This window comes from Panulirus ornatus, chromosome 21 (genome assembly GCF_036320965.1).
Source record: "Panulirus ornatus isolate Po-2019 chromosome 21, ASM3632096v1, whole genome shotgun sequence".
Lineage (NCBI taxonomy): Eukaryota > Metazoa > Arthropoda > Malacostraca > Decapoda > Palinuridae > Panulirus > Panulirus ornatus.
In genome coordinates, this window is record NC_092244.1 from 29,857,211 (window position 1) to 29,884,769 (window position 27,559).

General features: G+C 47.6%; 1 protein-coding gene across 1 annotated transcript in view; it reads left to right on the top strand.

The window, feature by feature from the left end:
* The first annotated feature begins 1,933 nt into the window (after positions 1-1,933).
* Positions 1,934-27,559, top strand: part of LOC139756436 (chitinase-3-like protein 2) — a 213,358-nt gene continuing 187,732 nt past the window's right edge. The window contains exon 1 of the mRNA XM_071675876.1: positions 1,934-2,674. The gene's annotated coding sequence lies outside the window, so the exon portion shown is untranslated. The remainder of the gene's footprint in view (positions 2,675-27,559) is intronic.

The following is a 27,559-nucleotide window of genomic DNA, read 5'->3' on the forward strand; positions in this document are numbered from 1 at the left end:
GGGAATTAGTGGTGGTGTATGGAGAAACAGAAAACGGGGATAGTAAGAGCTCTTACATGGTGACACAGGAGAACCATTCTCTAACATTGTTTATTGTCTTCCTCAGCACAACAGAAGGAAGCAAACAGCCACTGAAGTGAGGTAAGGTCACACTGACTGTGTTGTGGGTGTGGCCGCTTGGCCACGCCCTCCTCACCTCAGTATACATGAAACACCACAAGTGGTACACCTCCAGCCACCTCTCCTTACACCTCAGTACACCCTGCACCTCACATCTGTACACTCTATCCTCACACCTCAGTACAACCTGCACCTCACATCTGTACACTCTATCCTCACACCTCAGTACACCCTGCACCTCACATCTGTACACTCTAATCCTCACACCTCAGTACACCCTGCACCTCACATCTGTACCCACTATCCTCACACCACAGTACACCCTGCACTCACATCTGTACACACTATCCTCACACCTCAGTACAACCTGCACCTCACATCTGTACACTCTATCCTCACACCTCAGTACAACCTGCACCTCACATCTGTACACTCTATCCTCACACCTCAGTACAACCAGCACCTCACATCTGTACACACTATCCTCACACCTCAGTACACTTGCACCTCACATCTGTACACTCATCCTACACATCAGTACAAACCAGCACTCCCACATCCTGTACACTCTTATCCTACACCTCAGTACAACCTGCACCTCACATCTGTACACTCTATCCTCACACCTCAGTACAACCTGCACCTCACATCTGTACACACTATCCTCACACCTCAGTACAACCTGCACCACACATCTGTACACTCTATCCTCACACCTCAGTACACCCTGCACCTCACATCTGTACACTCTATCCTCACACCTCAGTACACCCTGCACCTCACATCTGTACACTCTATCCTCACACCTCAGTACACCCTGCACCTCACATCTGTACACTCTATCCTCACACCTCAGTACAACCTGCACCTCACATCTATACTCTCTATCCTCTCACCTCAGTACACCCTGCACCTCACATCTGTACACTCTATCCTCACACCTCAGTACACCCTGCACCTCACATCTGTACACTCTATCCTCACACCTCAGTACACCCTGCACCTCACATCTGTACACTCTATCCTCACACCTCAGTACACCCTGCACCTCACATCTGTACACTCTATCCTCACACCTCAGTACAACCTGCACCTCACAGGGTAGGGTGAGGCAGGTCGACTGACGGGGTGTGGGTGATCACCCAGGGTTGGGTGAGGCAGGTCGACTGACGGGGTGTGGGTGATGGGTAGGGTGAGGCAGGTCGACTGACGGGGTGTGGGTGATCACCCAGGGTAGGGCGAGGCAGGTCGACTGACGGGGTGTGGGTGATCACCCAGGGTAGGGCGAGGCAGGTCGACTGACGGGGTGCGGGTGATCACCCAGGGTAGGGCGAGGCAGGTCGACTGACGGGGTGCGGGTGATCACCCAGGGTAGGGCGAGGCAGGTCGACTGACGGGGTGTGGGTGACAGTAAAGGCTTCCATCATTACCATATGGAGACAGGACCACCAACCAGCTATGTGTAGACAGTGGCCATAACTGTGTTCAAAGTCTTGAAGGTTTCGACCTTCCCGTTGCCTTTGTCTGCCTGGTTGGATAGCACTATCATCCCCGGATGTCAACATTAGGGTTGTTGTGAAACACGATGGTCAGGCAACCTGCATCATGACGTCACTCAAGGATTATAATAACATCTCTTACAACTCCAGCTGATGGCAACAGAAAGTTGTTATTATTAGATATTATTGTGGCCACGTCCGGGAGACGAGGTGAGGTCGTTAACGAGGGAGGGGGTAACGAGGTAGTTGGTGGTGTGGCCGGTGTTTGGTGTGTGTGTGTGGCTGGCGACCACTTGTGGTCCACACACCAGCCAGGTCACTTGTGTGTGGCTCATCCCTCCCTACATCACCAAGTAAGTCATGTGTGACCTTAAGTCATGTGTGACCTTAAGTCACGTGTGACCTTAGGTTATGTGTGACCTTAGGTCATGTGTGACCTTAGGTTATGTGTGACCTTAAGTCATGTGTGACCTTAAGTCACGTGTGACCTTAAGTCACGTGTGGCCTTAGGTATGTGTGACCTTAGGTCATGTGTGACCTTGAGTGACTTGTGACCTTACTGTGTAAATTGTGAAGGAAACGTGTAATGAAGCCAGACGTATTGCAGTGAGTTCGACCGTCGATAGTGAACAGTGAAACAATATATATTTTCACTTAATCATTTATTAGTTATTCACTATGATGGATTTTTGTTATCACTTTTTAATTGCTAGCGAGTTAAAGTTTAATGTAGTGATATTGACTGATATCTTCATAGTAAACCATGAGGAAAGTGATTCATACAGTGAAAGTGATCACTTAGCCAGCAGTGAAGTAGACGACAGTGAAGGTGACATAATAAAGATATGGTTCCTAAGAAAACAGTGAAATAAATACTAGTGAAAGTGAGACATACAGTGAAAGGTGTTATTAAACGGTGAAAGTTAAACAGTGAAAGTGACCCATACCTTGAAAGTGATTATTGATCAAGCAGTGAAGTACATACAGTGAATATAGTTACTAAAGATAACTGATAACCACAGAGCAAGATGACCACGTCAGGACGCCAAGTTAAGGTCAGTTATCAATAACGATTTAGTTACTTGTTATTGTTTGGGGTAATTAGGCAGACACGTGTCATTGTTATCATGATTTGACCTGTGTCATATGTTGATCAGTTATCATCGTCCTCAGTTATCATACCAGCACGTGTTGGACCACGACACGTGTTTGTTATCATACCAGCACGTGCTGGACCATGACACGTGTTTGTTATCATACCAGCACGTGTTGGACCATGACACGTGTTATCATACCAGCACGTGTTGGACCATGACACGTGTTTGTTATCATACCAGCACGTGTTGTACCATGACACGTGTTTGTTATCATACCAGCACGTGTTGGACCATGACACGTGTTTGTTATCATACCAGCACGTGCTGGACCATGACACGTGTTTGTTATCATACCAGCACGTGTTGGACCATGACACGTGTTATCATACCAGCACGTGTTGGACCATGACACGTGTTTGTTATCATACCAGCACGTGTTGTACCATGACACGTGTTTGTTATCATACCAGCACGTGTTGGACCATGACACGTGTTTGTTATCATACCAGCACGTGTTGGACCATGACACGTGTTTGTCATCATACCAGCACGTGTTGGACCATGACACGTGTTTGTCATCATACCAGCACGTGTTGGACCATGACACGTGTTTGTTATCATACCAGCACGTGTTGGACCATGACACGTGTTATCATACCCGCACGTGTTGGACCATGACACGTGTTTGTTATCATACCAGCACGTGTTGTACCATGACACGTGTTTGTTATCATACCAGCACGTGTTGGACCATGACACGTGTTTGTTATCATACCAGCACGTGTTGGACCATGACACGTGTTTGTTATCATACCAGCACGTGTTGGACCATGACACGTGTATATCATACCAGCACGTGTTGGACCATGCCACGTGTTTGATGACGTGCGCACCGAGCGTGTGTACTGGCCCGCCACTCAACTTGAGTGATCGTGTTTATCATAGTTTAATGTTAGGTCCTTCCTGCCATGTTGTTGCTTAGCATTATATGTTATGATGACTGGTCTATAGCAGGTGGGTGCCCGAGGCTGGGCTGCTATGGTCACTGGCCTGTAGCAGTGTGGAGCCCAGGTGGAGGAGGGTGGAGGGTGTTGGTATAGTCTTGTGTGGAGCACACTTCAGCTACGTGGTAAAGGCCTTGATCAGGTTCACGTCTTGTATCCAACATAACCAAATGGTTAGAGAGGTAGTCAAGTGGCAAGATAATGACCAACTTCACCCCCCCCCTCCACCTTCCTAACCTGTCCTGGGCAAATTAAAATGCTGCCACCTCCACCTCCACCACCTTCCCCTGTCGTCTTCCACCTTGGCCACCTGCCTCCACCGGGCAGGGGTTCAGGTCGTCTCTTGTACAAGGCTGTAGTACAAGTGTGGTGGTGGGCGGCGCACACTCGTGTGGCCACCTGAGGGCCAGGCATGAGGAGCCTCGTGTGGCCACCTGAGGGCCAGACAGGAGGAGCCTCGTGTGGCCACCTGAGGGCCAGGCATGAGGAGCCTCGTGTGGCCATCTGAGGGCCAGACATGAGGAGCCTCGTGTGGCCACCTGAGGGCCAGACAGGAGGAGCCTCGTGTGGCCATCTGAGGGCCAGGCATGAGGAGCCTCGTGTGGCCACATTTTCACATATGTCGGCTCGACACAATAGTGGTGTTGGGATCTGAATATTGTGTAGGGATATCCCACAGGGGCCATGTGTGGTGTTGGGAAAATTTAGACTATCCCGGGAAACGAAGACCATTCTGGGAAATTTAGAGCATCCAGGGAAACGTAGAACATCCTGGGAAACGTATGTCATCCTGGGTATTGTAGATCATCCTGGGTATTGTAGATCATCCTGGGAAACGTACATCATCCTGGATATTGTAGATCATCCTGGGTATTGTAGATCATCCTGGGAAACGTACATCATCCTGGATATTGTAGATCATCCTGGGTATTGTAGATCATCCAGGGAAACGTACATCATCCTGGGTATTGTAGATCATCCTAGGAAACGTACATCATCCTGGACACCGGCCTAAATCAAATCCTGGGAAGACAGTCGTACATCGTAATTACTGGAGACATTATAGTTGTACTCTCTGTAGCCAGCAAGGCTGGAGCACCGGGGTTGACCCAGGCGTCCAGCGACCTTATGACCGAGTGAGTGGTGAGGAGGTGAAGATGTTGTGGACGTGGCCAGCAGGAGCAACACAACACACAACCTCATCATTGTACTGTGAGGTTGTGATCCGTATGTACACACACACACACACACACACACACACACCTCCACCACCTCCCGCTATCACGTTGTTGGCCTCAGACAGGCAGTTGTCTTAGTAGTGTCCAGTGCTACAGTAACGTCCGCCTCTCATGAACATACAGGCAGCAGCAGAGGCCACTCATGGCCTCCTCCGTGTTCATGTACAACAGTACACCACTCCTGGCCTCCTCGTGTACAACAGTACACCAGTACTGGCCTCCTCCATGTTCGTGTACTACAGTACACCACTCCTGGCCTCCTCGTGTACAACAGTACACCAATACTGGCCTCCTCCGTGTTCATGTACAACAGTACACCAGTACTGGCCTCCTCCGTGTTCATGTACAACAGTACACCACTCCTGGCCTCCTCCGTGTTCGTGTAAAACAGTACACCAGTACTGGCCTCCTCCGTGTACAACAGTACACCACTCCTGGCCTCCTCGGTGTATATTGTGTGAACTCCATCTGCCACAAACAGTGTCGTGGAAAGTGGTGGCAGTCGAGTGGGCCATGCCCTAGATCCCTCTATGATAGGCTGGTGTCCCAGACAATCCCGCTCAAATTGGCTACGGTTGTAAACAAGCCAGGAGGGCGCACACTGCTCACTCGCTTATATGTTTTCCCCAAGAAGAAATCCTGTAGCGCCATCGGTCGTAAGAGGATTAACTGCTCACTTTCTTTCCCCTGCCTATGAAGTAAGGCTTCAGGTCGCTGTCCTAACTTGAAATTCATTGGTTCAAGCGGAGACCAGAGCAGGTTCTGCCCTCACCAGTGAGGTCCACCTGGTAACTTGTATGCTAGACAAGTGACTGAGAGGGTGAGTGCACGTACGTACAGAGCAGCAGACTGAGCAAGAACTGTGTGGTTCCAGAGGTGGTACAGGAGGAGGTGTGGGTCAGGTGTTTTCTCTAAAGAATATGTGTGAGAGAAATACTTGAGGAACAAAGATTTGTATGTGATATTTATGGATCTGGAGAAAGCATATGACAGGGTTGATAGAGATGCCTTGTGGAAGGTCATAAGAATGTATGGTGTGGTAGGAAAACTGCTAGAAGTAGTGATAAGTTTTTATCAAGAGTGTAAGACGTGTGTGTGGGCGAGGAGGAGGAAAGTAGCTGGTTCCAAGTGAAGGTTGGTCTGTCGCAGGTGTGTGTGATGTCATCATTGCAGATCAAATGTTTATATATGGTGAGGGAGGCACAGGTTCAAGTAAGAAATTGCAGAAGTTGGTGACTGAGTTTGGAAAAATGCGTGAAAGGAAGAAGTGAATGGTGGATATGAATAAGATTAAGGTTAGCAAAGTAGTGAGACAGGTTAGGTGGGGTGAGTTTGAATGGAGAAAATTTGGAGGAAGTGAAGTGTTTTGATACATGACAGCAAATGGAAGCATGGAAGCGGTAGTGAGCCACAAGGTGGGTGAGGTAGTGAAGGTTCTGGGTGCCTTGAGGAATGTCTGGAAAGTGAGGTTGGCATCTTAGAGAGCGAAGATGGATGTGTAAAGGTCTCGTAGTCCCACCAATGTTGTACGGATACAATGCATGGGCTATAGATGAGGACGTGTGGAGGTGTGTGAATTTGTTGGGAATGAAATATTTGAGGACAGTATATGGTGTGAGGTGGGTTGATCGAGTAAGCGATAAAAGGGTAAGAGAAAAGTGTGGTAGAACAGTGTGGATGTGAGAGTTGAATAGTATGTACTCAAATCTTTTGGACATATGGAGTGAATGATAAGTGAAGAGAGTTTGCCAAAGAGGATATGTGTCTGGAGTAAAGAGAACAAGGAGAAGCGGTAGACCAAGTTGGAGATATAAGGATAGAATGAAAAGCACTTTGAGTGATCTGGGCCTGAACATGCAGGAGGGTGAAAGGCATGCATGGGATGGTGAGAATTGGAACGATATGGTACACAAGGTCGCCATGCTGTCAATGGACTGAAACAGGGCATGTGAAGCGTCCGGGGTAAACCATGGAAAGGTCTGTGGGGCCTGGAGTGGATAGGGAGCTGTGGTTTCGGTGCATTACACTTGACAGCTAGAGAATGGATGTCAGCAGATGTGGTCTTTCTTCATCTCTTTCTGATGGAGAACATTGTTGTTGGTCGTGTTGGTGAGAACTTTATATAACAAGAACATGACCATCCTCGCGTCTGCCAGGTTCAGAAACTCCTGGTGTTAATAACTTGTCTGGTCTACACCAAACCCATAATGCATACATCACTGTGGCTCTGAATGTATGTTTGTGTCACCTAAACATACATAAGTAGATCAGTGTGTACTTTCCTCTTTGGTTGATGTGGTCGGTAGCGCTTTTGATTTTCAGTCGTCTGGGCCAGGTTCGATCCCCGCTGCAGGTAGACAGATAGATGTTCATTATTTAGAAAAAAAAAATACTAAAGGATAAGAAACTAAAAAAATGTATATCCGCCAAGATTCGAACCCAGATCAAGTGCTTATAAAACAGATGTGATAACAACTACACCACGGAGCCTAATTAGCAATATGTACATTTTTTGTGTTTTTTTGTGTGTGTGTATGTGTGCAGGAAAGTTGACCACTGATCGACCTCAGCCATGATGGTCAGGTCAAAGGTTATATAATGGCCTGAAGAGCTCGGATAGGTTCATTGCGGCTGTGATACCGAACTGTAACTAAGGGACGAGTGATCGCAGATGGCAGGAGCTGACGGTGGCGAGAGTGGTGCAGTAACTTGATCCCGAACTGTCAGATGAAATGTGGGTGATGGTGGGAGGGAGTCAGGAGGGTAGTCACTGTGCTGAGCAGCTCTTGTCAGGAAGTGTGTAAAAAGGAGGGAGGAGGAGGGAAGGAGGGAGGAGGAGGAGGGAGAAGAAGGAGGAGGGAGGGCACCATTATGTGGGTCGTCACTGGCAGCCCCTGTTGTGTGGTGGATGGTGAGGAACACCAGGCAAGGGAGGCAGAAGTGGAGGCACCAAGAAGGAAAGTTGAGGACGTGTCCTTACCTACAAGTGCAAGGACTCCAAGTGTAACCAGCAGGTGTCACTGTGGTCACAGCCCTGGTGGTGTCTGCCACCAGTAATCAGCAGGCCTCACTGTGGTCACTGCCCTGGTGGTGTCTGCCACCAGTAACCAGCAGGTCTCACTGTGGTCACTGCCCTGGTGGTGTCTGCAACCAGTAACCAGCAGGTCTCACTGTGGTCACTTCCCTGGTGGTGTCTGCCACCAGTAACCAGCAGGTCTCACTGTGGTCACTGCCCTGGTGGTGTCTGCCACCAGTAACCAGCAGGTCTCACTGTGGTCACTGCCCTGGTGGTGTCTGCCACCAGTAACCAGCAGGCCTCACTGTGGTCACTGCCCTGGTGGTGTCAGCAGGAGCACCTCCTGCTCAGCAGACCCACCTGCTTGGGTTATCATCAGTTTAACTAAGTCATTCATGGCTCCAGGTGATGGCAAGACATCATGATGATTTGTACAGGTTTGGTTGGTTATTTTGGTGGACAATATCAAGAGTATTCCACCTTGGTTAATGTGTTGGGGGAGGTGAGGCCCAGCTGATGATGTACTCACTCACCTCTGTCTTCCACTTCCACTGGATGAGGTGGCATGTTTACAACCTTCTTATTATGTGGTTGTGAGAGATCTCAGTGTGAGACATGACGGCCTCTCATTATCCTTGTGAGTCAGCCACGACCATCTTGTCTATACCGAACCCAGGAGGTGACCAACGTGACCTGACCTGCTCATGTGACCTATAACTGATATTGACATGATTGATTTACTAAGTTTCCTGATTTACTTTACTACTTTTGTGGGAGAAGTTGACGCAAAAATCAGTCGTAAGTCATTTCTGTCACAACAGGTTTAACTTAGTTTGATCATAATGTTGTTTACATGTTTTCAATATTATGTTGGTGTCATTTTAGTTTTGATCTTCCTGCCTGTGTTAGCTGACCTTATCCTGGTGTACGTACATTTCCTGCCTGTGTTAGCTGACCTTATCCTGGTGTACGTACATTTCCTGCCTGTGTCATTGACCTTATCCTGGTGTACGTACATTTCCTGCCTGTGTTAGCTGACCTTATCCTGGTGTACGTACATTTCCTGCCTGTGTTAGTTGACCTTATCCTGGTGTACGTACATTTCCTGCCTGTGTTAGCTGACCTTATCCTGGTGTACGTACATTTCCTGCCTGTGTTAGCTGACCTTATCCTGGTGTACGTACATTTCCTGTCTGTGTAAGTTGACCTTATCCTGGTGTACGTACATGTGTCGGCCAAATAACATCCCGCGCTACATGTGTACTACTGACCAACCAAGTCTCGGGTATTGAGCGAGGCTAAGTCATGTGGACACATTGGTGGTGGCTGCTGCAGACGTGCTGACCCTCACCTCACATGTTGACTCAAGGTCCTCACCTCACACATGGATCATGTGAGAACGTCTCTTGCTTCTCTCTCTCAACCAAACTACTCTCCCTCCACTCTCCCAAAACACTCTCCTTCTCTCACGCTGGATTTCATTTACTGTCTTCCTCCCTCTCCTCTCCCCTTAACCTCTCTCTCTCTCTCTCACACCCTCTCACACACCCTCTCATTCTCTCTCTCACACACCCTCTCACTCTCACATAATAGCGATGCTTCTCTTGTCGTTGCGCCCATAGCGATACGTAGCCAGTGCTATGTAAGGAAGTGACTGATACACCTCACCTGGATCTCCACCTGCCCTACAACCGCCACTCAGGGAAGTACCACCAAGTACAACCCTCCTGACGTGTTGTGATGGCCGGAACCATCTTACAACCTCCGTGTCAGTGGGTTGTAGACAGCAGACGCCCAGGGAAGCGTCCATGGGCGACAGGTTATTACATAAAGACATTACTAAACTGAACATTTAATTCCCACTCCTTCATGAGGTAATTGCCTTTCCTCACAACTTCCTCATGTGTAGCCAAGTGTCCCTCTCACTCACTCACTCACTCACTCGCACATTAAACCCTGGACGAAGTCTCAAACTTTTTGAAAGATTTTCCGCTCTAGATCCTCATACTTCCCTGCCAGAGACTTAATGAGTGAGGCTAATTATCTCATTATGGATGGCCTCATGGTTGATGACGTCAGTGACATCAACGACCCAGACTGCTCCTACGTTGACCTGGATCAAACAGGAACATTGTAGACGTACGAATACTGACGACCACTTACCGTTGATGACCTACACTGACGACCACTTACCGTTGATGACCTACACTGACGACTACTTACCGTTGATGACCTACACTGACGACCACTTACCGTTGATGACCTACACTGACGACTACTTACCGTTGATGACCTACACTGACGACTACTTCCCGTTGATGACCTACACTGACGACCACTTACCGTTGATGACCTACACTGACGACCACTTACCATTGATGACCTACACTGACGACCACTTACCGTTGATGACCTACACTGACGACCACTTACCATTGATGACCTACACTGACGACTACTTACCGTTGATGACCTACACTGACGACCACTTACCGTTGATGACCTACACTGACGACCACTTACCATTGATGACCTACACTGACGACCACTTACCGTTGATGACCTACACTGACGACCACTTACCGTTGATGACCTACACTGACGACTACTTACCGTTGATGACCTACACTGACGACCACTTACCGTTGATGACCTACACTGACGACCACTTACCATTGATGACCTACACTGACGACCACTTACCGTTGATGACCTACTCTAACGGCCACTTACCGTTGATGAACTACACTGACGACCACTTACTGCTGATGACCTACACTGACGACCACATACCGTTGATGACCTACACTGACGACCACTTACCGTTGATGACCTACACTGACGACTACTTACCGTTGATGACCTACACTGACGACCACTTACCGTTGATGACCTACACTGACGACCACTTACCATTGATGACCTACACTGACGACCACTTACCGTTGATGACCTGCACTGACGGCCACTTACCGTTGATGACCTACACTGACGACCACTTACTGTTGATGACCTACACTGACGACCACATACCGTTGATGACCTACACTGACGACCACATACCGTTGATGACCTACACTGACGACCACTTACCGTTGATGACCTACACTGACGACTACTTACCGTTGATGACCTACACTGACGACTACTTCCCGTTGATGACCTACACTGACGACCACTTACCGTTGATGACCTACACTGACGACCACTTACCATTGATGACCTACACTGACGACCACTTACCGTTGATGACCTACACTGACGACCACTTACCGTTGATGACCTACACTGACGACTACTTACCTTTGATGACCTACACTAACGACCACTTACCGTTGATGACCTACACTGACGACCACTTGCCATTGATGACCTACACTGACGACCACTTACCGTTGATGACCTACACTGACGGCCACTTACCGTTGATGACCTACACTGACGACCACTTACTGCTGATGACCTACACTGACGACCACATACCGATGATGACCTACACTGACGACCACTTACCGTTGATGACCTACACTGACGACTACTTACCGTTGATGACCTACACTGACGACCACTTACCGTTGATGACCTACACTGACGACCACTTACCATTGATGACCTACACTGACGACCACTTACCGTTGATGACCTGCACTGACGGCCACTTACCGTTGATGACCTACACTGACGACCACTTACTGTTCATGACCTACACTGACGACCACATACCGTTGATGACCTACACTGACGACCACTTACCGTTGATGACCTACACTGACGACCACTTACCGTTGATGACCAACACTGACGACCACATACCGTTGATGACCTACACTGACGACCACTTACTGTTCATGACCTACACTGACGACCACTTACTGTTCATGACCTACACTGACGACCATTTACCGTTGATGACCTACATTGACGACCACTTACCGTTGATGACCTACACTGACGACCACTTACTGTTCATGACCTACACTGACGACCACTTACTGTTCATGACCTACACTGACGACCACTTACCGTTGATGACCTGCACTGACGACCACTTACCGTTGATGACCTACACTGACGACCGCTTACTGTTGATGACCTACACTGACGACCACATACCGTTGATGACCTACACTGACGACCACTTACCGTTGATGACCTACACTGACGACCACTTACCGTTGATGACCTACACTGACGACCACTTACCGTTGATGACCTACACTGACGACCACTTACTGTTCATGACCTACACTGACGACCACTTACCGTTGATGACCTGCACTGACGACCACTTACCGTTGATGACCTACACTGACGACCGCTTACTGTTGATGACCTACACTGACGACCACTTACCGTTGATGACCTACACTGACGACCACTTACTGTTCATGACCTACACTGACGACCACTTACCGTTGATGACCTACACTGACGACCACTTACCGTTGATGACCTACACTGACGACCACTTACCGTTGATGACCCACACTGACAACCACTTACCGTTGATGACCTACACTGCCGACCACTGTAACACTGAGGAAACTGATCCAGTAGACTGTAACACTGAGGAAACTGATCCAGTAGACTGAAGAGCTAAGGAATTGATCCAGTAGACTGTAACACCGAGGAAACTGATCCCACTGACTGTAACACTGAGGAAACTGATCCAACTGACTGCAACACTGAGGAAACTGATCCCACTGACTGTAACACTGAGGAAACTGATCCAACTAACTGTAGCACTGAGGAAACTGATCCAACTGACTGCAACACTGAGGAAACTGATCCCACTGACTGTAACACTGAGGAAACTGATCCAAGTAACTGTAACACTGAGGAAACTGATCCAACTAACTGTAACACTGAGGAAAGTAATTGAAGAGATTAATGCAGCAGACTGTAATACAGGAGAAATATATCTTTCCTATAGTGACATTAAGGAAATTACGCCAACAGATTACATTACCAGCCACACATTCACCTGGTGGTACTACATCTGACCAACAGATTACATTACCAGCCACACATTCACCTGGTGGTTCTACATCTGACCAACAGATTACATTACCAGCCACACATTCACCTGGTGGTTCTACATTAGACCAACAGATTACATTACCAGTCACACATTCACCTGGTGGCTCTACATCTGACCAACAGATTACATTACTGTACCAGCCACACATTCACCTGGCGGGTCTACATTAGACCAACAGATTACATTACCAGCCACACATTCACCTGGTGGTTCTACATTAGACCAACAGATTACATTACCAGTCACACATTCACCTGGTGGTTCTACATTAGACCAACAGATTACATTACCAGCCACACATTCACCTGGTGGTTCTACATTAGACCAACAGATTACATTACCAGCCACACATTCACCTGGTGGTTCTACATTAGACCAACAGATTACATTACCAGCCACACATTCACCTGGTGGTTCTACATTAGAGCAACAGATTACATTACCAGCCACACATTCACCTGGTGGTTCTACATTAGACCAACAGATTACATTACCAGCCACACATTCATCTGGTGGTACTACATTAGACCAACAGATTACATTACCAGCCACACATTCACCTGGCGAGTCTACATCTGACCAACAGATTACATTACCAGCCACACATTCACCTGGTGGCTCTACATCTGACCAACAGATCACATTACCAGCCACATATTCACCTGGTGGTTCTACATCTGACCAACAGATTACATTACCAGCCACACATTCACCTGGTGGCTCTACATCTGACCAACAGATTACATTACCAGCCACACATTCACCTGGTGGCTCTACATCTGACCAACAGATCACATTACCAGCCACACATTCACCTGGTGGCTCTACATCTGACCAACAGATTACATTACCAGCCACACATTCACCTGGCGAGTCTACATCTGACCAACAGATCACATTACCAGCCACACATTCACCTGGTGGTTCTCGTACATGTTTTCTTCATGAGGTTTGGTTAACGATTCTTTATATGTATAATGAGACACCACTACAGAAGGCCTGGCCACAACAGCAGTGTCTGTGGTGGAAGTCATTTATATTCTCTTCTAGACATATGCCAACACATGTGTACATGTGTGTGTATACATGACTCCACACACTTATGTGTACACGTGTCTACTTACATGAACCAGAAAACTCACAAGGCCGGCCTGGGAGAGGGTTTGTGGCTGGTTAATTAGGTCTTAATTGGTTAATTTTGGTGGAGGCAAGTGAGGGTCCCAGTAGGACCTGCCACCACTGATTACAACACCAACCACACTCGACCAACCAAACTTGTGGTGTTTGAAGCTTGATAATTGGTCTTGTCATTATGTGTGTTGTGATTATGATGAAGGTTGTGCTGGAGGTGTTGTGATTATGATGAAGGTTGTGCTGGAGGTGTTGTGATTATGATGAAGGTTGTGCTGGAGGTGTTGTCATTATGATGAAGTTGTGCTGGAGATGTTGTCATTATGATGAAGTTGTGCTGGAGGTGGTGTGATTATGATGAAGGTTGTGATGGAGGTGTTGTGGTTATGATGAAGGTTGTGATGGAGGTGGTGTGATTATGATGAATGTTGTGCTGGAGGTGTTGTGATTATGATGAAGTTGTGCTGGAGGTGTTGTCATTATGATGAAGTTGTGCTGGAGGTGTTGTGGTTATGATGAAGTTGTGCTGGAGGAGTTGTGATTATGATGAAGGTTGTGCTGGAGGTGTTGTCATTATGATGAAGTTGTGCTGGAGGTGTTGTCATTATGATGAAGGTTGTGCTGGAGGTGGTGTGATTATGATGAAGGTTGTGATGGAGGTGTTGTGGTTATGATGAAGGTTGTGATGGAGGTGTTGTGATTATGATGAATGTTGTGCTGGAGGTGTTGTGATTATGATGAAGTTGTGCTGGAGGTGTTGTCATTATGATGAAGTTGTGCTGGAAGTGTTGTGGTTATGATGAAGTTGTGCTGGAGGAGTTGTGATTATGATGAAGGTTGTGCTGGAGGTGTTGTGATTATGATGAAGTTGTGGTGGAGGTGTTGTCATTATGATGAAGTTGTGGTGGAGGTGTTGTCATTATGATGAAGTTGTGGTGGAGGTGTTGTCATTATGATGAAGTTGTGCTGGAGGTGTTGTGATTATGATGAAGGTTGTGCTGGAGGTGTTGTGATTATGATGAAGGTTGTGCTGGAGGTGTTGTCATTATGATGAAGTTGTGCTGGAGGTGTTGTCATTATGATGAAGTTGTGCTGGAGGTGGTGTGATTATGATGAAGGTTGTGATGGAGGTGTTGTGGTTATGATGAAGGTTGTGATGGAGGTGTTGTGATTATGATGAATGTTGTGCTGGAGGTGTTGTGATTATGATGAAGTTGTGCTGGAGGTGTTGTCATTATGATGAAGTTGTGCTGGAGGTGTTGTGGTTATGATGAAGTTGTGCTGGAGGAGTTGTGATTATGATGAAGGTTGTGCTGGAGGTGTTGTGATTATGATGAAGTTGTGGTGGAGGTGTTGTCATTATGATGAAGTTGTGCTGGAGGTGTTGTCATTATGATGAAGTTGTGCTGGAGGTGTTGTGATTATGATGAAGTTGTGGTGGAGGTGTTGTCATTATGATGAAGTTGTGGTGGAGGTGTTGTCATTATGATGAAGTTGTGCTGGAGGTGTTGTCATTATGATGAAGGTTGTGGTGGAGGTGTTGTCATTATGATGAAGTTGTGGTGGAGGTGTTGTCATTATGATGAAGTTGTGCTGGAGGTGTTGTCATTATGATGAATTTGTGCTGGAGGTGTTGTGATTATGATGAAGTTGTGGTGGTGTTGTCATTATGATGAAGTTGTGCTGGAGGTGTTGTGATTATGATGAAGTTGTGGTGGAGGTGTTGTCATTATGATGAAGTTGTGCTGGAGGTGTTGTCATTATGATGAAGGTTGTGCTAGAGGTGTTGTCATTATGATGAAGGTTGTGCTGGAAGTGTTGTGATTATGATGAAGTTGTGCTGGAGGTGTTGTCATTATGATGAAGTTGTGCTGGAGGTGTTGTGATTATGATGAAGTTGTGGTGGAGGTGTTGTCATTATGATTAAGTTGTGGTGGAGGTGTTGTCATTATGATGAAGGTTGTGGTGGAGGTGTTGTCATTATGATGAAGTTGTGCTGGAGGTGTTGTCATTATGATGAAGTTGTGCCGGAGGTGTAATATCTTGGTCTGATATGATGTCATTATATCTAATTTGTTGTTTACAGTAAACCTTTACATGAACTGCTGAAACAGATTCTTGTATTTCTGTTATTTACGTTGTTATTGTGTGGTTTGTCACAATGACTCAAGTGATTCATTCATGTCATCATGAGTCACAGTAGTAAAGATCATGATGGTAAAAATGACCAACATGTGGTCAGGAAGCAACATCTGCATCAACACATTATCATTATGTGGTTAACAGATCCAGTGGTGTGATCCAGTGGTACATACACAGTGGATGTGTTCATATATACCATACCCTGTACACTGACCCAGTGGTGTGGTGTAGTGGTACATACACAGTGGCTGTGTTCATATATACCATACCCTGTACACTGACCCAGTGGTGTGATCTAGTGGTACATACACAGTGGATGTGTTCATATATACCATACCCTGTACACTGACCCAGTGGTGTGATCCAGTGGTACATACACAGTGGCTGTGTTCATATATACCATACCCTGTACACTGACCCAGTGGTGTGATCTAGTGGTACATACACAGTGGATGTGTTCATATATACCATACCCTGTACACTGACCCAGTGGTGTGATCCAGTGGTACATACATAGTGGTTGTGTTCATATGTGGTTAACTGACCCAGTGGTGTGATCTAGTGGTACATATACAGTGGCTGTGTTCATATATACCATACCCTGTACACTGTCCTGGTGTGCACGGAGTGAACTGTGTGGCTCCAGCTGTGGCCTGCGCTGTGCAGCTGGTGCAGTCATCATGTCAGAGAGAGAGAGAGAGAGAGAGAGAGAGAGAGAGAGAGAGAGAGAGACCAGAGCCTGGCTGAGGTCCTCCCACCATAACAGAGAACATTAGCCAGTGTTATGGTGGTGGTGGTTTGTGTGGCGGACGCAACAGTAGCCTTGTGTGTCGTGTCATGGACGTCTTCATCTCGTAATGACGACCTAATAATGGACGCCCACCATGGTGTTAGGTGCCCGCGCGGCTTTGAGGCTGCGCTGTAATCAGGAGCAGGGTAATGATGGAGGCCTCTGGAGTGAGGACTTCCCTGGGCAGACTATAGTCGCTGTTTTCGTCCATTGACGATAATATATAACTTGGTCGAAGGTGACCTGTCACTGGCAGCTCTCGGGCCTGCGTGACGTAGTGGTTTGCCTTACTGACTATGCGTCAGTACGCGACCGCCAGGGGGTCGGACCCACATGGGTTGGAGATGAGGCGTCCCGGACAGCCAAGTGATACCGTGGCAGGGAGAGCCAGGCAGGGTGGCAGGGTGGGTGGTGTGGTGGAGGAGCGACCAACTGGAACATATAGAGACATGATGGTGGTGAGGACAGTGAAGCAGCACACATAATTATGTGTCTATAGTGAGAAGGTTCACATGTAAAGAAGATATCCATTGTAGGGTCATGAAGATGGGGGACTTGTGTTGGGTGTGTGTTTGTTGGTCTGTTTCATATCATTAAAGAAAGATCAACCAATGTGCACCGGGATCATCTTGGTCAGGTCGTAACTCGTCACTTTACTGGACGTTCAAATCCGCAACATAAAGAATCATCAGTTAAAACATGTGACCAATGACTATGTTCAACTTGATCGTTCACTAAAGTTAGAAGAAAACTTGATACAAGGAAGATAATGACCCAACACCTGAGACATTGAACACAAGTCACTATGTGATTGACCTGCCTGACAGACTCCTGCTCAAGTCTGGAAACTCTCTCAGTAACTAAGTTACTTCTCCCATAACAAAAGTTACTAATATCCTCGGTGAATATCCTTCCAGGAAATGCCTCATTAATTTGGCCTTCCTCTCTTCCTTCAGCCACACTCAGCTGCAATATAAATCCAAAGTCGTTGGATCAGTTCTTCCCGGGTTTCCACTTCGTCTGGTCACGAGCCAATTTCTTCCACACAGTGTGGACCGCCAGATGGCAGTAACTCTGGTGGAATGATGAGATAATACGCAACACCAAGTTAAGGAGCAGAGGGAGGAGGCCAAGGAGCAACGGAGGAGGCTGAGAAACTGGTTGAGGTTAAGGAGAAGCGAGAGGAGGTCAAGGAGGTGCGGGAGGAGAACCAAAAGTCGTCAGGAGGACAGGAAGCAACAGTTAGAGGCAAAAGAACCTTATGGGGAGGTGAAGGAACAGCAGCCGCAGCAACAGGAGGAGGAGGTCCAGGAACAACGGAAGGATCTTCTTGTGTTACGTAAGCAGGCCAAGGAACAGCAGGATCAGGCCAAGGAGCAGCAGCTGGAGGCCAGTGAGCAACATTCAGAGGGTAAGAAGCGATGGTCAGGGAAGAAGGAGCAGAGACAGGCGGAGGTGTGGCAGAGCTCCTGGGGAAGAAGAGATGTTGAGAGCCGCCATGTAACTCATATCTTGTATCCTTGTAACCTTGGTTGTCCTGTAACCTGGAGAGGCCTCATCAACAAGTACATGTTGATGATGTCATTAATTACCTTAGTGTATCATCAGGCGTCATCAACAAGTACATGTTGATCATGTGACAAGATAAGAAGAAAGAGGAAAGTTCCAAAGATGAGAAGGTCAGAGGAAAAGCACGCAAGATGAGAAGGTCAGACCAAGAATTCCTTTTGGAAAGACAGAGAAATGCCTAAGATGAGAAAGACAAAGTGTTAAGGAATGAACGACAAAGATAAAACTGTTCGGGATGAGAAAGATGAGAAAAGTTTCAAATACGAAGAAGACAAAGGTAAAGTTTGTGAGAAAGTTTAGAAAATGACGTGAAAAATGAGGAATTCCACTGACTTTTGTGTGTTGGCATAGAAAGGTTTCAAGATAAAGTCTCACGTCAGTGAAAAATACTCAGGCGTATTTCTTATATTTTTTCAACTTTCAGATGTCGTAGTTTTACAAAAAGAAAATGGTGATGAGGGGAGGTATAGGCGGGGAAAAAATGCTGGAATGTCTTTGGCTTGGGGGGAAAACTAGAATATATCAGCTGTTGGAGAGGGAGGAGGAAAACGAAAGACAACATAAAGAAGATGGAGAGAGATGCATGAGGTAAAGGGAAGAGACAAGATCAAACTGAGCAGATGGAATACAGACAAATGATGTGGCATGTAAAACAGAGGTGGAGATGGTAAACATTGTCTGGTGTTGTGTCTTTATGAAATGATGGGAAGTTGTAGGTTTGGTGGAGTGAGAGGTGAGGCTGGGGTTGTGAAGTGTGGGAAGGTGAGGCTAGGGTTGTGAAGTGTGGGATGGTGAGGCTAGGGTTGTGAAGTGTGGGAAGGTGAGGCTGGGGTTGTGAAGTGTGGGAAGGTGAGGCTGGGGTTGTGAAGTGTGGGAAGGTGAGGCTGGGGTTGTGAAGTGTGGGAAGGTGAGGCTGGGGTTGTGAAGTGTGGGAAGGTGAGGCTGGGGTTATGAAGTGTGGGAAGGTGAGGCTGGGGTTGTGAAGTGTGGGAAGGTAAGGTGAGGCTGGGGTTGTGAAGTGTGGGAAGGTGAGGCTGGGGTTGTGAAGTGTGGGAAGGTGAGGCTGGGGTTGTGAAGTGTGGGAAGGTGAGGCTGGGGTTGTGAAGTGTGGGAAGGTGAGGCTGGGGTTGTGAAGTGTGGGAAGGTGAGGCTGGGGTTGTGAAGTGTGGGAAGGTGAGGCTGGGGTTGTGAAGTGTGGGAAGGTGAGGCTGGGGTTGTGAAGTGTGGGAAGGTGAGGCTGGGGTTGTGAAGTATGTAGAGAGGGTGTGATAACTTGTTTATGGTGTTGGGAGAGTATGGGTCAATGGTTGTAATATTGATGGTTAAATATGATGATCGTGTATGACGTCTTTATCACGAAGATAAATAATGATAAAGAATTCTTTATTTTGAGTGAAACAAGAGAAGCAGGTGGATCCAACCTTGCACAAGACACGGTAAACTTAGACCATCCTAGAATATATATACCACACACCCTGGTCAACGTAGACCATCCTGGGATATGTACACCAGCCTCAAAATGTAGACCATCCTGGGATATGTACACCAGCCTCAAAATGTAGACCATCCCAGGACACGTAGACTACCCTGGGAAATGTAGACCATCCCAGGACACGTAGACTACCCTGGGAAATGTAGACCATCCCAGGACACGTAGACTACCCTGGGAAATGTAGACCATCCCAGGACACGTAGACTACCCTGGGAAATGTAGACCATCCCAGGACACGTAGACTACCCTGGGAAATGTAGACCATCCCAGGACACGTAGACTACCCTGGGAAATGTAGACCATCCCAGGACACGTAGACTACCCTGGGAAATATGGGACATTCTGGGACACGTAGACTACCCTGGGAAATGTAGACCATCCCTGGACACGTAGACGATTCCTGGGAAACTTAGACCATCTTGGGAAATGTACATCATCCTTGTAAAATTAGAATATCCTGGGAAACGTAGACTTTCCTGGGAAATTTACAACGTCCTGGGATATACAAACCATCCTGGGAAACGTAGACCATCCTAGGAAACGTAGACCATCCTGGAAACCGTAGATCATCCTGGGAAACGTAGACTATCCTGGACAATCTAGTCTGTCCTGGGAAATGTAGTTTATCCTGAGAAATTTAGTCTGTCCTGGGAAAGGTACACTATCCTGGTTAACGTAGACCATCCTAGGTTATTTACACCATCCTCAAAATGTAAACCATCTTGGGACACGTAGATCAACTTGGGAAACATATACCTTGCTGGGGAACTCAGACCTTCCTAGGAATTGTACACCATCCTGGGAAACGTACACCATTCTGGGAAACGTACACCATTCTGGGAAATGTACACCATCCCGGGAAATGTACACCATCCCGGGAAATGTACACCATCCTGGGAAATGTACACCATCCTGGGAAATGTACACCATCCTAGGAAATGTACACCATCCTGGGAAATGTACACCATCCTAGGAAATGTACACCATCCTAGGAAATGTACACCATCCTGGGAAAAGTACACCATCCTGGAAAATGTAGATCGTCCTGGGAAATGTACACCATCCTGGGAAATGTACACCATCCTGGGAAACGTACACCATCCTGGGAAATGTACACCATCCAGGGAAACGTACACCATCCTGGGAAATGTACACCATCCTGGAAAATGGAGACCATCCTAGGAAATGTACATCATCCTGGGAAATGTACACCATCCTGGGAAATGTACACCATCCTAGGAAATGTACACCATCCTGGGAAAAGTACACCATCCTGGAAAATGTAGATCGTCCTGGGAAATGTACACCATCCTGGGAAATGTACACCATCCTAGGAAATGTACACCATCCTGGGAAAAGTACACCATCCTGGAAAATGTAGATCGTCCTGGGAAATGTACACCATCCTGGGAAATGTACACCATCCTGGGAAATGTACACCATCCTGAGAAACGTACACCATCCTGGAAAATGGAGACCATCCTAGGAAATGTACATCATCCTGGGAAATGTAGACCATTCTAGGAAATGTACACCATTCTGGGAATTTTAGTCTGTCCTGGGAAAAGTGTATCATCCTGGGAAATGTACACCATCCTTGGAAACGTAAACCATACTGGGAAAAGTATGTTTCCCAGAATGGACTACGTTTCCCAGGGTGGTGTACGTTCCCCAGGATGGTGTACATTTCCCAGGATGGTGTACGTTTCCCAGGATGGTGTACATTTCCTAGGATGGTGTACATTTCCCAGGATAGTGTACGTTTCCCAGGCTGGTGTACATTTCCCAGGACGATCTACATTTTCCAGGATGATGTACTTTTCCCAGGATGGTGTACATTTCCCAGGATGACTTACGTTTCCCAGAATGGACTACGTTTCACAGGATGGTGTACGTTTCGCAGGATAAACTAAACTTTCCTGGACGGTCAACGTTTCCCTGGATGGTATACATTTACCAGGATGGCCTACGTTTCCCAGGAGAGACTAAATTTTCCAGGACGGTCTATGTTTTCCAGGATGGTATACATTTTCCAGGATGGTCTACATTTTCCAGGATGGACTAAATTTTCTAGGGTGGTCTACGGTTCCCAGGATAGACTAAATTTTCCAGGATGGTCTACGTTTCCCAGGATGGTGTACGTTTTCCAGGATAAACTAAATTTTCCAGGATGACCAACGTTTCCCAGGAAAGACTAAATTTTCCAGGACGGTCTACGTTTTCCAGGATGGTCTACATTTTCCAGTATGGTCTATGTTTCCCAGGATGGTATACATTTTCCAGTATGGTCTACGTTTTCCAGGATAGACTAAATTTTCCAGGATGGTCTACGTTTCCCAGGATGGTCTATATTCGCCAGGAAGGTCTTCCATTCTCAGGAGGTCTGCGTTTCCTAAGATAGTCAGTTTCCCAGGATGGTTTATATTTCCCAGGATGATATACTTTTCCCAGGATGGTTTATGTGTCAATTATACAGACAACTTACAAATGGGTCAGTAGATCTGGGGTTCATCAAGAACTGAAGAAAACGTGTAGCGGACACACCCCAGACACACATATTATACACACATATGAATTACATGTATAAGAATATATATATATATATATATATATATATATATATATAAGATTATGTATTGTATATGAAAATATATACTATATGAAACGATAGATATTAGATAGATATATTATATAAAAGAATGTTTATCATATATAAGAATATATGTTACATAAAAGAATATATATCATATATAAGAATATATATCTTATATATATCATATATATATATATATATATATATATATATATATATATATATATATTTTTTTTTTTTTTTTTTTTTCAAACTATTCGCCATTTCCCGCGTTAGCGAGGTAGCGTTAAGAACAGAGGACTGGGCCTTTGAGGGAACATCCTCACCTGGCCCCCTTCTCTGTTCCTTCTTTTGGAAAAAAAAAAAAAAAAAAAAAAAAAAAGAGAGGGGAGGATTTCCAGCCACCCGCTCCCTCCCCTTTTAGTCGCCTTCTACGACACGCAGGGAATACGTGGGAAGTATTCTTTCTCCCCTATCCCCAGGGATAATATATATATATATATATATATATATATATATATATATATATATATATATATATATATATATATATATATATATATATATCATATGCACGAATATATATATATATATATATATATATATATATATATATATATATATATATATATATATATATATATATATATGAACTTTCGTCCCGTTAGTTCCTGGCACACACAACTGTGGGTCTTCCAGAAGCACGACGCTATGACTGTTGCCTATGATGACCTGGCTTTTGACCTGACCTTTACGACTTAGGTCAAAGGTCACTGAACCTCAGTGCTCAAAGGTCATCCTTTCGTGCTCAAGCAGAGTATTTTCGTGCTCAGGCGTTGTGCTCAACCGTCATTCCTTCTTGCTGAAGCGTCATACCGTCGTGCTCAGGAGCCGTGCTCAGCCGTCGTTCCGTCGTGCTCAGGCGTCATACAGTCATGCTCAGGAGTCATACCATCGTGCTCAGGCGTCATACCATCGTGCTCAGGCGTCATACCATCGTACTCAAGGCGTCATACCGTCGTGCTCAGGCGTCTTACCATCGTGCTCAGGGGTCATACCATCGTGCTCAGGCGTCATACCATCGTGCTCAGGCGTCATACCATCGTGCTCAGCCGTCATACCATCGTGCCCAGGTGTCACACCATCGTACTCAGGCGTCATACTATTGTGCTCAGGCGTCATACCATCGTGCTCAGGCGTCATACCATCGTGCTCAGGCGTCATACCATTGTGCTTAGGCGTCATACCATCGTGCTCAGACGTCATACCGTCGTGCTCAGGTGTCATACCATCGTGCTCAGGCATCATACCATCGTGCTCAGGCGTCATACCATCGTGCTCAGGCATCATACCATCGTGCTCAGGCATCATACCGTCGTGCTCAGGCGTCATATCATCGTGCTCAGGCGTCATACCATCGTGCTCAGGCGTCATACCGTCGTGCTCAGGGGTCATACCGTCGTGCTCAGGCGTCATACCATCGTGCTCAGGCGTCATACAATCGTGCTCAGGCGTCATACCATCGTGCTCAGGCATCATACCATCGTGCTCAGGCGTCATACCATCGTGCCCAGGTGTCATACCATCGTACTCAGGCGTCGTACTATTGTGCTCAGGCGTCATACCATCGTGCTCAGGTGTCATACCATCGTGCTCAGGCGTCATACCATTGTGCTTAGGCGTCATACCATCGTGCTCAGGCGTCATACCGTCGTGCTCAGGTGTCATACCATCGTGCTCAGGCGTCATACCATCGTGCTCAGGTGTCATACCGTCGTGCTCAGGGGTCATACCGTCGTGCTCAGGTGTCATACCATCGTGCTCAGGCGTCATACAATCGTGCTCAGGCGTCATACCATCGTGCTCAGGCATCATACCATCGTGCTCAGGCGTCATACCATCGTGCCCAGGTGTCATACCATCGTACTCAGGCGTCGTACTATTGTGCTCAGGCGTCATACCATCGTGCTCAGGTGTCATACCATCGTTCTCAGGCGTCATACCATTGTGCTTAGGCGTCATACCATCGTGCTCAGGCGTCATACCGTCGTGCTCAGGTGTCATACCATCGTGCTCAGGCGTCATACCATCGTGCTCAGGTGTCATACCATCGTGCTCAGGTGTCATACCATCGTGCTCAGGCATCATACCATCGTGCTCAAGCGTCATACCATCGTGCTCAGGCATCATACCATCGTGCTCAGGCGTCATACCGTCGTACTCAGGCGTCATATCATCGTGTCAGGCGTCATACCATCGTGCTCAGGCGTCATACCGTCGTGCTCAGGGGTCATACCGTCGTGCTCAGGTGTCATACCATCGTGCTCAGGCGTCATACCATCGTGCTCAGGCGTCATACCATCGTGCTCAGGCGTCATACCATCGTGCTCAGGAGTCATACCATCGTGCTCAGGCGTCATACCATCGTGCTCAGGCGTCATACCATCGTGCTCAGGCGTCATACCATCGTGCTCAGGCGTCATATCATCGTGCTCAGGCTTCATACCATCGTGCTCAGGCGTCATACCATCGTGCTCAGGCGTCATACCATCGTACTCAGGCATCATACCGTCGTGCTCAGGCGTCATACCGTCGTGCTCAGGTGTCATACCATCGTGCTCAGGCGTCATACCATCGTGCTCAGGTGTCATACCATCGTGCTCAGGTGTCATACCATCGTGCTCAGGCTTCATACCATCGTGCTCAGGCGTCATACCATCGTGCTCAGGCATCATACCATCGTGCTCAGGCGTCATACCATCGTGCTCAGGTGTCATACCATCGTGCTCAGGCGTCATACCATCGTGCTCAGGCGTCATACCATCGTGCTCAGGCGTCATACCATCGTGCTCAGGCGTCATACCATCGTGCTCAGGTGTCATACCATCGTGCTCAGGCTGTCATACCATCGTGCTCAGGCGTCATACCATCGTGCTCAGGTGTCATACCATCGTGCTCAGGTGTCATACCATCGTGCTCAGCGTCATACCATCGTGCTCAGGCAGTCATACCATCGTGCTCAGGCGTACATTACCGTCGTGCACAGGCGTCATACCATCGTGCTCAGGCGTCATATCATGTGCTTCATTCTTTCCACTCCATCGTGATCAGGGGGCGTCATACCATCCGTGCTCAGGCGTCATACCATCGTTACTCACGGCAATCACACCGGCGTTTGCTCAGGGTCATAACATCGTGCTCAGGCATAATACCGCCGTGCTCATGGGTCATATCATCGTGCTCAGGGCGTTCATACCATCGTGCTCAGGAGTCATTTACCATCGTGCTAGGTTTCATACCATCGTGCTCAGGCGTCATACCATCGTGCTCAGGACGTCATACCATCGTGCTCAGGCGTCATACCATCGTGCTCAGGTGTCATACCATCGTGCTCAGGCGTCATACCATCGTGCTCAGGTGTCATACCATCGTGCTCAGGCAGTCATACCATCGTGCTCAGGGCATCATACCATCGTGCTCAGGTGTCATACCATCGTGCTCAGACGTCATACCATCGTGCTCAGGCGTCATACCATCTGTGCTCAGGTGTCATACCATCGTGCTCAGGCATCATACCATCGTGCTCAGGTGTCATACCATCGTGCTCAGGCGTCATACCATCGTGCTCAGGCATCATACCATCGTGCTCAGGTGTCATACCATCGTGCTCAGGCTTCATACCATCGTGCTCAGGTGTCATACCATCGTGCTCAGAGCGTCATACCATCGTGCTCAGGCATCATACCATCGTGCTCAGGTGTCATACCATCGTGCTCAGGTGTCATACCATCGTGCTCAGGCGTCATACCATCGTGCTCGAGTGTCATACCATCGTGCTCAGGTGTCATACCATCGTGCTCAGGTGTCATACCATCGTGCTCAGGCTGTCATACCATCGTGCTCAGGCGTCATACCATCGTGCTCAGGTGTCATACCATCGTGCTCAGGCAGTCATACCATCGTGCTCAGGCGTCATAACCATCGTGCTCAGGCGTCATACCATCGTGCTCAGGCTGTCATACCATCGTGCTCAGGCGTCATACCATCGTGCTCAGGTGTCATACCATCGTGCTCAGGTGTCATACCATCGTGCCCAGGTGTCCATACCTTCGTGCTCAGGTGTCATACCATCGTGCTCAGGTGTCATACCATCGTGCTCAGCGGTCATACCATCGTGCTCAGGCTGTCATACCATCGTGCTCAGGCATCATACCATCGTCTCAGGCAGTCATACCATCGTGCCCAGGTGTCATACCATCGTGCTCAGGCGTCATACCATCGTGCTCAGGCGTCATACCATCGTGCTCAGGTGCTCATACCATCGTGCTCAGGCTGTCATACCATCGTGCCAGGTGTCATACCATCGTGCTCAGGCTGTCATACCATCGTGCTCAGGTGTCATACCATCGTGCTCAGGTGTCATACCATCGTGCTCAGGTGTCATACCATCGTGCTCAGGTGTCATACCATCGTGCTCAGGCTGTCATACCATCGTGCTCAGGCGTCATACCATCGTGCTCAGGCTTCATACCATCGTGCTCAGGCGTCATACCATCGTGCTCAGGCGTCATACCATCGTGCTCAGGCGTCATACCATCGTGCTCAGGAGTCATACCATCGTGCTCAGGCGTCATACCATCGTGCTCAGGCGTCATACCATCGTGCTCAGGTGTCATACCATCGTGCTCAGGTGTCATACCATCGTGCTCAGGCATCATACCATCGTGCTCAGGCATCATACCATCGTGCTCAGGCATCATACCATCGTGCTCAGGTGTCATACCATCGTGCTCAGGCGTCATACCATCGTGCTCAGGCGTCATACCA